This window comes from Rattus norvegicus (assembly GCF_036323735.1).
Source record: "Rattus norvegicus strain BN/NHsdMcwi chromosome Y unlocalized genomic scaffold, GRCr8 chrY_unlocalized_14, whole genome shotgun sequence".
Lineage (NCBI taxonomy): Eukaryota > Metazoa > Chordata > Mammalia > Rodentia > Muridae > Rattus > Rattus norvegicus.
In genome coordinates this window covers 86077-100120 of record NW_026947372.1, presented here as the reverse complement: position 1 = coordinate 100120, position 14044 = coordinate 86077, and positions in this window count along the sequence as shown.

Sequence of the window (14044 nt, the reverse complement as noted above, 5' to 3'; positions counted from 1 at the left end):
GTTTCTGAGAGTCTCCCAGCTCTTGATTTCCTTATGTGGAAGGCTCAGATCAAGGCTATCTCTTCAGCGATACCACTCAACCACAACCCAGAACTCACTGAGCTTTCCAAACGACCTTGTTTTTATACCAAGACAGAAGGCCAGTTTCCTTTCCCCTATTTCCAATCTCATCATCCACTTTGTTATCACTCTCCAATTTTCTCTGAATTAGGGGCCAATTATTAAACCCTAGAGTTACTGAAGGATATCTGAGAAGCAGTTGCAGTTATGAGAACAGTTGTGAAATCAGAGAAGACGGTATGACTCTCCAGGTTACAAGAGTGTTTTCGGGAAGGACTAATGGTGATGTCACTGAGAACTGCCATAGCCTACATCCTGAACAGCTTTCCTTACATTGACAGGATCGAGGGTGCCCTTTCCAGGTCCATCTCCATTGATGCGGAGGAAACCTTTACGTACACCATCTCTCTAAAGCTAGAGATTTCTGTCTACTTCAATAGAGGTTACATGTTCTGTGTGGAGAAAGTTAGTCAGGGTCTTGGCATGGGTAGAAAAGATTTAGGAACATGGAGTGTCGGAGATTCTTCTAGATAGTACTTATATTCCCAGGTTCATTCCTGTGACTCACTTCAATATTCTAGGTATTCTCTGTTTCCCAAAGGCCAGTATTTTCCCTACAGACGTTTAATTGAATGAATGTTGTATTTCAATTTCTTATTGAAAATTCGTTGATAGGGGACTTTGTAAATATTCCTCAATGTGTACTCAAAAATTCTGTTTTCCAATTCCATTTTCTGCAATGATTTTGGTCACAAAGGGGGCCCAACTAAAGGGTGAATATAAAAGTGTAAATACTGTGTACCTACTTCAAATGGTAAACTCCCAAATTTTTATTTTCTTGAAAAATTACCAGACATCAGGAAAGCAAAGGACAACATGGACTATTAAGTTTCTTGTCCCATTTGATATCAGTACTACACTCTCTAGCTTCCTGTGTTGTGAAGGCCAAAAGTAAGATACCGGATGATGTGCAGGGAGAAGAATGGTTTGAGGACCTGTTAAAGGTCTACTTCAATAGATTATAAAAACAGGAGGGATTCTTTTAAAAATTGTCATTTGTGAATTCTCCATTCTTGAAATAGTTGTGCAGAATCCATGTTAACATTCCTCTTAACTACATAGGTGTAGGATCCACCAAAAGTATATATGTTTACATCAGCCAACAAAACTAGATAAGATTGATGAAGGTAAGAAGTGCGTTCTTCCATGAACTGGATATAGATATTTCCTGAGAGACAGAGATACAGCAAGTCAAGTACAGAAGTGGATGCTAGTAGCAAACTAGTGAACTGAAAACGGACCACTTGTTAGTAATTTTTGAAAAAAAATATTAGAAGAGCTGAAGGTGCTTTCAACCCCATAGGAACAACAATGCCAATGAACCACCACTTTCTCATACTAGACCAATATACAAAGAACGTACATTGAACCTATGGCTCCAAATGCATATGTGGCAGAAGATGAGATTTTGAGCAACATTGGAAAGGAAGCACTTGTCTTCCCTAGCTTGTCTCCCAGTTTAAGGGAATGTCATGCAGCAGAAAGGCTGGTTAGGGAAGAAAGAAATGGAATGGTTAGGGATTTTATGGGCAGAAAACTGGGATAGGAAAGAATATTTTAAATGTAAATATAGAGAATTCCAATTAAAAAAATCAATAAATTTCTCTAAAAAATAAAAAAAATGAATGATATAAAGGAAAAGAAACCTGCCAAGTAATCACACATATTAACTCAGAAATCCGAAGTGTAATAGTAAAGTAAAATAGTGAAGTAATTAAATAGTGAAGTAGTCAGAGTAATACTCGTGGAAAGTCTGGGATGATGAAATCTCAACTAGTAGCACTTCTTTCTTCCAAATATCAGTGTCAGACAGAAACTGCACTATAGATATCCAAAGCATGGAGGAGTTTACTCAGACCTAGGGACACAAAACTTGTTTTTCACTTCTTCCTTATGACCTTCTCTTCTTGACAAATTGAGTAAAGGCCATGAGCTCTTAGGAAAACAACTGTGCCCTTCACAACACTTGGCTTTTGGAAGTAAGAAATGAAGGATATAAACTCTCCAGGAACCATAAGAACAGGGAAGTCCAGATTCTTCTGAGGGTCTCCCAGCTCCTGATTCCCTCATGTGGGAGGCTCAGATCAAGGCTATCTCTTCACCCATAGCACTCAACCCCTATATATGTCTCACTGAGCTTTCCGTAGGACCATATATTTGTTCCTTGTATTTTGTACCAAGACAGAGGACCAGCTTCTTTCTCCCTATTTCTGATCTCTTCATCCTCTTTGTTATCACTCCCCAATTTGCTCTGAATTTAGAGGCCAATTAGTAAAACCTAGAGTTACTGAAGGAATATCTGAGAGACAGTTGCAGTCACGACAACTCATGTGGTATCACAGAAGAAGCTAATGCTCTCCAGGATAGAAGAGATTTTTCATGAATGAACTAACTATGATGTCTCTAAGACCTGCCATGGCCTATCTGCTAAAGAGCTTTCCTTAAATTGACCAGATTTGAGGGTGCCCTTTCCACATATATCTCCTATTACACAGTGGAAATGTTTACGTACTCCATCTCTCTAAAGCTAGTGACTTCTCTTTGCTTCATTAGTGGTTACATGCTCTGAATGGACAAAGTTAGTCAGGGTCTTGGCATGAGTCGATAAGATTTAGGAATTTGAGTTTAGGAGATTCTTCTAGATAATATTTTCTTTCCCAGGTTCATTCCTGTGACACACAGTTCAATTTTCTTCATTTTCTCTGTTCCCAAAGGCCAGTATTTTCCCTACGGACCTTTAATTGAATGCATGTGTATTTCAATTTTTATTGAATATTCCTTGATAGGTGACTTTATATATATTCCTGAATTTGTACTCAAAAATTTGCTTTTCCACTTCCATTTTCTGCAATGACTTTAGCAACAAAGGCGCCCAGCTATAGAGTGATTATAACAGTGTAAATAGGGTGTACCTACTTCAAATGGCAATCTCCAAATTCCTATTTCATCCAAAAATTTCCAGATATCAGTAAACCATAGGACCACATGGAGTATAGAATTTGGATCTCAGGTCCCGTTTGATCTGGGTTCTTCAATATCTCTTTTCCAGTGTCTCAGGGTTAGATTTGAGGTTTTTGGATGTTTTACCATGATTCTTTCTTGAGGCCAAACATAAGATAGAGAAGGATGGGAAGTGATAAGAATGGCTTCAGGACCAGGGAAACCTCAACTTCAATAGTTTCATAAGAACAGGAGGGAATCTATTTGCCAATTCCATTTGTGGATTCTACATTCTTGACCCAGTTGCATTGAATCTATGATAAAATTCCCCCTAACTTCATACAGTAGGATCCACCAAAAGTATATATATATACTTTATATATATATAAAATCAGCCACCAAAACTAGATAAGATTTAGGAAGCTAAGTGCATTCTACCAGGAACTGGATATAGGTCTTGCCTGAGAGAGAGCTGGAGCATGTCAAATACAGAAGTGAATGTTAGTGGCAAACCAGTGAACGGAAAACGGACCTCTTGTTGGTAGGTTTTGAGAAAGGATTACAAGAGTTGAAGGTGCTGTTAACCCCAAAAGAAAAACAATGTCAATGAAACAGAGCTTTCTGGTAATAGACCAATATTTAAAGAATGAACACGGACAGACCTATGGCTCCAAATGTATATTTGGCAGAGGATGGCTTTGCTGGCACCAATGGAAGGAGAAGTCCTTGGTCCTACGTTGGTTTGTCACCCAGTTCAAGGAAATGTCAAGGGGTAGAAGTATGGTTAGAGAAGAAAGGATTGTGACAGGTAGTGATCTTATGGGCAGGAAACTAAGAAAGGAAATAATATTTTAAATGTAAATATAGACTCATCCACTTTAAAAACACTAAAATTTTATAAAAAATAAGAAAGAAAGATATAAAAATAAAGAAAACTGCCAACTAATCACAGTTATTCACTCAGAAATCTATAGTGGTATTCAGAGTAATACTAGTGGAAAGACAAAGATGATGGAAGTCTCAATTAGAAGAACTTCTCTCTCCCAGATTTCAATGTCAGACACAAACTGCACTATAGGTATCCAAATCTTGGAGGAGTTTCCTCTGAGCTGTGGACATAATACTTGTCCATCCTTCTTCTTTAGGACCTTTTTCTTAGGACAAAAATAATAAAGGCCATAGCTCTCAGAGAAACAACTGTGCCCTCTCAAACGCTTGGCTTTGCAATAAAGAAATGAATGAGATAAATCCTCTGACATCCAGGAACCATTAGAACAGGGAAGTCCAGATGCTTCAGTGAAGCTTCCAGCTCTTGATTCCCATATGAGTAAGGATCAGATCAAGTCTATCTCTTCAGTGATACCACTCAACCCCTACCAAGGGCTCTCTGAACTTTCCCAGTACCACTTATTTCTTCATTTTTTTTAATACTAAGACAGAAGGCAAGCTTCCTTCCTCTCTTCTCTGATCTCTTCATCCTGTTTGTACTCCCTCCCAAATGGCTGTTTACTCTGAATAAGTGGCCTATTAGTAAACTGGAGAGGTACTGAAGGAATATCTGAGAGGCAGTTCCTGTCAGGACAATACTTGTTACATCACAGAAGAAGCTAGGGCTCTCCAGTTACAACAGATTTTTCAGGTGGTGCCTATTTATTATGTCACTGTTAACTGGCAGGGCCTACCTACTGAACAGCTTTCCTTACATTGACCAGATTCGAGGGTGTCCTTTCTAGGTCTGTCTCCTTTGGCACAGTGGAAACCTTTACGTACTCCATCTCTCTAAAGCTACAGAATTCTCTCTGCATCACTAGTGGTTACATGCTCTTATGGAGAAAGTTAGTCAGGGCCTTGGCATGTGTCCCAAAGATCTAAGAATATGGAGTGCAGGAGATTCTACTGGATAATAATTTTATCCCTAGTTCCATTCCTCTGGCTTATAGTACAATTTCCTCAGATATCTCTCTTTTCTAAAGGCCAGTATTTTCCCTACAGACCTTTTGTTTAGTGAATATTTTATTAAATTTTTTTGTACATTTCTTGATAGTGGAATATATATATATATATATATATATATGTATATATATATATATATATATATACATATATATATATTGCTGAATGTGTACTCAAATGTTCTATTATCCTATTCCATTTTTTTGCTATGATTTTGAAACAAAGGGGGCCCAGCTCTATAGTTCTAAATATCTTGTATTTACTTAAATGATAAACTCCCAAATCCTTATTTTATCCAAAAATTACCAGATATTAGTAAAACAAAGGACAGCATAGACTATATGATACATTTCTGTAGTCGCATTAGATAGCAGTTCTCTAATATCTATCTTCCTGTGTTTCAAGGGCCAGACTTGAGGGTTTTGGATGTTTTACCATGATTCTTTCTGAAGTCCAAACATAAGGTTCATGTCATGGGCTGAGGGATGAGGGGCTTGAGGTCCAGTGAATCTTCTACTTCAATAGGTTCATAAGAATAGGATGGAGTCTCTTTGGCTTAGTCATTTGTGGATTCTAAATTCTTGACCTAGTTTCAAAGAATCCTTGTTAAAAATCAACGAAACACCCTAGCTGTATGAGGCACCAAATATATCTTAGCCATTCTGATTGGTGTGCTGTGGAACCTCAGGATTTTTTTTTATTTCCATTTACCTAGTGGCTAAGAATGTGGATATTCCTCAGTTGAGAATTCATTGTTCAGCTCTACACACACACACACACACACACACACACACATACACACACACAGACACACACACACACACACAGACACACACACACACTCAGCAACCAAATGTAGATAAGACTGATGAAGCTAAGGAGTCTATGCTGCCAGTGAACTGAAAACGGACATCTTTTTGGTAGAGTTTGAGAAAGGATTAAAAGAGCTAAAGGTGCTTTCAACCCTATCAGAACAACAATGATAATGAACCAGAGATTTCTGGTACTAAACCAATATTCAAAGACTATACATGGATAGAACTATGGCTCCAACGGCATCTGTGGCAAAGGATAGCGTTGTTGGTCACCAATGGAAGGAGAAGTCCAATGGAAGGAGAAGTCCTTGGTACTGCCTGGGTTTGACTCCAAGTTCAAGGCAAAGTCAGCGGGCAGTAAGGTGGGTTATATAAGAAGGTTAGCGGATTTAGATAGGGCAATTATGGAAAAGAAACTGGGAAAGGAAATAACATTTGAAATGCAAATGTAGAAATATCCAAATAAAAAAGCAATAAAATTGTATTAAAAATAAAAAAAATGAAAGAAAGAAAAGAAACCTGCCAGATAATCAAACCTATTGACAGAGAAATCCAAACAGTCACTGTCTGGAAATGGTATTCAGTGTAATACTAATGGAAAGACTGAGATGATGAAGTCTCAACTATACCCCTTCCAGATATCAGTGTCAGACACAAATTGCTCTACAGGTATACAAAGCATGGAGGCATTTACACTGAGTTGAGGACACAATACATGTCTTTTCTTTGTTTCTTTGGACATTTTTCTTCAGGGCAAAAAGAGTAAAAGCCATGAGCTCTGAGGAGAACAACTGTGCCCTTCCCAACAACTAGCTTTTGGAATGAAGAAATTGATTATATAAAAACTCTGATTTAGAGGAACCATAAGAAAAGAGAAGTCCAGATGCTTCTGAGAGGGTCCCAGCTCCTGATTTGCATATGTGGATGGCTCAGATCAAGGCTATCTGTTCAGCAATGCCAGTCATCCCCTACCAAGGAGTCACTGAGTTTTCCCAAGCACACATATTACTTCCCTTTTTTAGACAAAGACAGAATGGCAGTTTCCTTCTACCCATTTCTGATCTTTTCATCCTCTTTGTTCTTACTCCAAAATGGATCTTTATTCTGAATTAGATGCCTATTACTGAACCCTAGAGGTACTGAAGGAATACCTGAGATGCAGATGAAGTCATGACAAAGATTGTGACATCACAGAAGAAAAATCTCTCCAGGTTACAAGAGATTTTTCAGGCAAGGCCTAATGATGATATCACTGAGAACTGCCATGGCCTACCTGCTGAACAGCTTTCCTTACATTGACCATATTTGAGGGTGTCCTTTCCTGGTATGTCTCCTGTGACACAGTGGAAACCTTTATATCCTCCATCTCTGTAAAACTATAGATTTCGCTTTGCTTTATATGAGATTACATGCTCTGAACAGAAAAAATTAGTCAAGGGCTTGGAATGGGTAGAAAAGGTCTTTTAACATAGAATGAATGGGATTCTTTTGGATATTAATGTTATTCCCAGGTACATTCCGTGAAATACAGTTCAATTTTGTTTCTCTTCTCTGCTTCCCAAAGGCCAGTATTTTCACTACGGACCTTCAATTGAATTAATATTGTATTTCACTTTCTTACTGTACATTCCTCGATATGGGACTTTATAAATATTTCTGAATGTGTACTCAAAAATTCCGTATTCCAATTCCTTTTTCTGCAATGATTTTGTAAACAAATGTGGCCTAGCTCTAGAATGAGTATAACAGTGTACATATTGTGTACCTACTTGAAATGATAAACTCACAAATCCTAATTTTATCCCAAAATTACCAGACATCAGTAAAGCAAAAAACAACATGGACTGTAGAATTCGGTTCTCTAGTCCCATTTGATACCAGTTCTGCATCATCTACCTTACTGTGTTCCCGTGGCAAGACTAGAGTGTTGTGGATGCTTGACTATGATTCTTTCTTCAGGCCAAACATAAGATTCACGAGGTTTGGCAGGGTGAGGAATGGCGAGAGAGAGAGAGAGAGAGAGAGAGAGAGAGAGAGAGAGAGAGAGAGAGAGAGAGGTAGACGGAGATGCAGGTGTAGATGTAGATATAGATATACAGATATATATATATATGTATATATATATGTATATATATATATATATATATATATGTGTGTGTCTGTGTGTGTTTGTGTGTGTGTGTGTGTGTATCAGCCACCAAAACTAAATAAGATTGATGAAACTTAGAATTGCATGATCAGAAGATATGGATATAGGAGACACAGCTGGAACATGTCAAATACAAAAGTGAATGGTAGTAACAAAAAAGTGAACTGAAAGCACATCTCTTGTTGGTAGATTTTTGAGGAAGGATTACACGAGCTGAAGGAGCTTTCAGTCCAATAAAAAAGACAATGCCAATGAACCGGAGTTTTCTTGTACTATATGAATATTCAAATATAGTACATGGATAGACCTATGGCTCCAACTTCATATGTAGCAGAGAATGTCCTTGCTGGGCACCAATAGAAGGAGATGCCCTTGGTCTAAACTAGGTTTTATTACCAATTCAAGGGAATGTCAAAGGGCATAAAGGGAAATTATATAAGAAGTGTGGGGGGACGGGGAGTGATCTTATGGACAGGAAACTGGGAAAGGCAAAAATATTTGAAATGTAAATATGGAAAAATCAAATTAAAAAGCAAAAAAATTGCTAAAAAATAAAAAGAATTAAATATGTTAAAGATATGAAAACTGCCATCTAATCATACATATTGACTGAGAAATCTGAAGGGTCACAACCAGGCAATGGGAGACAGAGTAATATTAGTGGAAAAATGATATGATGAACTATAAACATGTCTCTCTCCCAAATACCAGTAACAGAGACAAACTGCACTATAGGTATCCAAATAATCGAGGAGTTTACTGTGAGCTGAAGAGACAATATTTGTCTTTCACTTCTTCCTTAGGACCTTTTTCTTCTGGGCAAAAAAAAATAAAAGCCATCAGCTCTAAGGAAAAGAACAGTGCCCTTCGCAACGCCTGGTTTTTGGGATAAAGATATTAATGATATAAACTCTCTAACAGGAACCACTTGAAGCAGGGAAGTCCAGAAGCTTCTGACACGCTCCGAGCTCCGAGCTCCTGATCCCATGTGTGGAAGGCTCAGATCAATTCTATCTCTTCAAGGTAACTACTCAACTCCTACCAAGGACTCAGTGAGATTTCTCTGGGTGGACATATTTCTTCCTTTTTTTTTATACCAAGACAGAAGTCCATCTTCATTCTCCCCATCTCTGAGCTTTTCATCCTCTTTGTTCTCACTCCCAAATTGATGTTTCCTCTGAAATAGAGGCCAATTAGTAAAACCTATAGGTGCTGAAGGAATATACGAGAGGCATTGCAGACATGACAACATGATATCACAGGAGAAACTAGGGATCTCCAGGATACAAGAGATTTTTTCATGGAGGGCCTAATGATGATGTAACTGAGAATTTCCATGGCCTACCTCTAAACAGCTTTCTTTACATTGAGCAGTTTCGAGAGTGCCGTTTCCAGGTATGTGCCCTGTAACACAGGGGAATCCTTTATGTACTCCGTCTCTCTAAAGCTAGAGACTTCTCTTTGCTTCATTACTGTTTACATGTACTGAATGGACAAAGTTAGTCTTGGCAGGGGTAGAAATGATCTAGACACACAGAGTAGAGGAGATACTTCTGGATAATAATTTTATTCCCAGATCAATTCCTGTGACATACAGTGCAATTTCCTAGGTTTTCTGTTTCCTAAAGGACAGAATTTGCCCTACAGTATTTTGACTGAATATTGTATTACATTTTCTTATTGTACTTCTTTTATTGGAGACTTTGTATATATTCCTTTGTATATATATTTGTGTACTCAAAAACTGTATTTTCCAATTCATTTTTTGCACTGATTTTGGCAACAAAGAGGGTCGAGCTATAGAGTAAATCTAAGACTTTAAATATAGTGTACCTAATTCAAATGATAAACTCCCAAATCCTTATTTTATCCCAATATTACCAGACATCAGTAAAGCCAAGGACAAAATGAACTACAGATTATGTTTCTTGTAGTCCCATTAGATATCAGTACTCTAATATCTGAATTCCTGAGTTCTCAGGGACAGACTTGAGGGTTTTAAATAAATTACCCCGATTCTTTCTTCTGGTAAAACATGAGATTCAGGAGGATGGGCAGGGAGAAAAATCACTTGAGGTCAAGATAAACCTCAACTTCAATAGTTTCTTAAGAACAGGAGGGAGTCTATTTGACATTGTCATTTGGGGATTCTACATTCATGACCTAGTTTCCCAGAAACCATGTTAAAATTCCACCTAACATCCTAGCTGTAGGAGCCACCAAAATATGTGTTTGTGTGTGTGTGTGTGTGTGTGTGCATACATTTTCTATATATTTTATATATATATATATTTCAGACACCAAAATTAGATAAGATTGATGATGCTAAGAAGTGCATGCTGTCTGGAAAACAAGGGCACTGGAGAAAACTTCCTGAAGAAACCATGGCCTATGATCTAAGATCAAGAATCAACAAATGGGATCTCATAAAACTGAAAAGCTTTTGAAGGCAAAGGATACTGTGGTTAGGAAAAAACAGCAACCAACATATTGGGAAAAGATTTTGACCGATCCTACAACAGATAGAGGGTATATATATATATATATATATATATCCAAATTATACAAAGAACTCAAGAAGTTAGACCGCCGCAGGGAGTCAAATATCCTATTAAAAAATGGGGTTCAGATCTAAACAAAGAATTCACAGCTGATGAACACGGAATGGCAGAGAAACTCCGAAAGAAATGTTCAACATCTTTAGTCATAAGGGAAATAAAAATCAAAGCAACCCTGAGATTTCACCTCACACCAGTGAGAATGGCTAAGATCAAAATCTCAGGGGACAGCAAGTGCTGGCAAGGATGTGGAGAAAGAAGAACACTCCTCCATTGTTGGTGGGATTGCAGACTTGTACAACCCTTCTGGAAATCAGTCTGGAGGTTCCTCAGAAAATTGGACATTGAACTACCTGAGGATCCAGCTATACCTCTCTTGGGGATATACTCAAAAGATGCCCAAACATATAAAAAGACACGTGTTCTACTATTTTCATAGCAGCCTTATTTATACTTTCCAGAAGCTCGAAAGAACCCAGATGCCCTTTAACAGAGGAATGGATACAGAAAATGTGGTACATCTACACAATGGAATATTACACAGCTATCAAAAACAATGCCTTCATGAAATTCATAGGCAAATTGATCGAACTGCAAAATATCCTGAGTGACGTAACCCAATCACAGAAAAACACACATGGTATGCACTCATTGATAAGTGTCTATTAACCCAAATGCATGAAATATCCTAGATGCACAGAACAGGTGATACTCAAGACGGATGATCAAAATGTGAATGCTTCACTCCTTCTTTAAAAGTGGAACCAGAATACACTTGGCATGGAATAGGAAGGCAAAGATCAAGTGAGTGGCAGAAGGAACACCCATTCAGAGCCTGCCCCACATAGGGCCTATACATATACAGTCACCCAATTAGACAAGATCGATGAAGCAAAGAAATGCAGACTGACAGTTACCACATGTAAATCTCTCCTGAGAGTCACAGTCAGAATACAGCAAATACACAGGCGAATGCCAGCAGCAAACCAATGATCTGAGAAAGGGAACTGCGTTGTAAGAATCAAAAAAAGGACTGGATGACCTTGAAGGGGCTCGAGACCCCATATGAACAACAATACCAACCAACCAGAGCTTCCAGGGAGTAAGCCACTACCCAAAGACTATACATGGACTGACCCTGGGCTCCAATCTCATAGGCATCTATGAATATCCTAGTAAGAGCACCAGTGGAAGGGGAAGCCCTTTGTCCTTCTAAGACTAAATCCCCAGTGAACGTGATTGTTGGGGGGCTGGAGGTAATGGGGGGAGGATGGGAAGGGGATCACCCATATAGAATTGGTTATACAATGGACACCTTTACATACTACATCTCCCTAAAGTTAGAAACTATTTCTTGCTTCATTAGTGTATATATGCTGTAAATGTAGAAGGTCAGGCACTGGGCATACAGAGAAAAGATCTAGGAACATGGGTGAAGTAGATTCTTCTGGACAATCATTTTATTCCCAATTCCATTCCTCTGACATACAATTCAATTTCCTAGGTTTTCTATGTTTTCCACAAGCCAGTATTTTTTCTACAGACCTTTAATTGAATGAATTTCACATTACATTTTCTTATTTTACATTCCTTGATAGGGGACTTTATAAATATATTCCTGAATGTGTACTCAAAACTTCTGTTTTCCAATTCCAATTTTTTAAATGATTTTTTCAACAAAGGGGACTCAGCTATAGAGTATAATAATTTAAATATTATGTACCTACTTCAAAGGATAAACTCCCTAAACCTTATTTTATCCAAAAATTACCAGACATCAGTAATGCAAAAAACACCATGGAGTGTAGAATGCAGTTCTCTAGTCCCATTAGATATCAGTTCTCATATATCTACCTTCCTGTGTTTCCAGTCCCTGTCTTGAGGGTTTTGGATGTTCTACCATGATTATTTCTACAGGCCAAACATAATATTCAGGAGGATGGGAAGTGAGAGGAATGGCTTTAGGTCCAGTAAAACCTCAAAACCAATATGTTCATATGAACAGGAGGGAGTCTATTGGTCATATTCATTTGTGGATTATAAAATCTTGACATAGTTGTGCAGAATCCATTTTAAAATTGCACCTAACCAGCTGTACGAGCCAACAAATGTATATTTACTAGCCACGAAAACTAGATAATGTTGATAAAGCTAAGCAATGCATTCTGCAAGGAAGCTGATATAGATCTTCCCTGAGAGACACAGGAAGAACCTGTCAAGCAGAGAAGTGAATGCAAGTGGCAAACCAGTGAACTGAAAATAGACCTCTTGTTGGTATATTTTGAGAAAGAATTAAAGGAGCTGAAGTGGTTTTCAACCCCATAAGAACAACAATGCCAATGAACCAGAGCTTTCTGGGTCTAAACCAGTATTCAAAGACTAAATGGACAGACCTATGGCTCCAACTGGATATGTAGCAAAGGATGGCTTTTTTGTGCATCAACAGGAGAAGCCCTTCATCCTCCCTGGGTTTGACTCCCAGTTCAAGGGAATGTCAAGGAGCAGTAAGGGACATTGTAGAAATGGGGAGAGGGACAGTTTAGGGATCTTATGGGCCGGAAATTGGGGAGGAAATAACATTTGAATTGTAAATATAGAATTATCCAATTGAAAAAAGGAATAAAATTTGCTAAAAAAAATAAAAGAAATTAAAGTAAAGAAATCTGCCACCTAATCACACCTACTGATTCAGAAATCTAAAAGATCACTGTCAAGGAATGGAACTCAGATTATTACTAGTGAAAAGACTGAGATGATGAAGTCTCAACTAGAAACAATTCTATCTCCCAGATATCAGTGTCAGACACAAACTGCAAAATAAGACCAATTTTTCCCTATCTAAGTTTCAAACCACAGATGAAAATCACCACGTGATTCAGGTAGTCTCTTTACTCTACTTAAAACAAACTTAAACACCTTCTATTGTTGTTGTAAAAATTAATAAAAATAAAAAATAAAAAATAAAAATGAAACAGTAAATGTTTTTCTCTGGTTGGTTTACCCTGCTTGGGTTCCACACCTCAGTGCCCCAGATATCTGCTGGATATCTTGGCAGAAACACAGCCCAGCCACACACTTTCTTACAGTGAGACTCTTACATATAAAAACACACCACACAATAATCTTATTTCCAATTGGTAAGATATAATTGCCCACTTAAACATACAAAGCCCGGTACCATCTATCCCTTGCACCTTATATTTACCAAGTCTCCAGCTTCTCCCACAACGACTCCTTGCTTCTCCTCTCTCTCTCTCTTTCTTTACTCACTCTCCCAAATATATCAACCCTTTCATGCTTTAGTTTCTCTTTCTCTTACAAAGACTCCTAGCTTCTCCCCTCTCTCCATCTCCTGTCAATTCTAACTCTTCTCAGTTCCCCATCCTGTCTCTAAACCGTTCCCTTCTCCTCCTAGCTTCCTTCTCCTCCCCTCTCTCCATCTCCTGTCAATTCTAACTCTTCTCAGTTCCCCATCCTATCTCTAAACCATTCCCTTCTCCTCCTTGCTT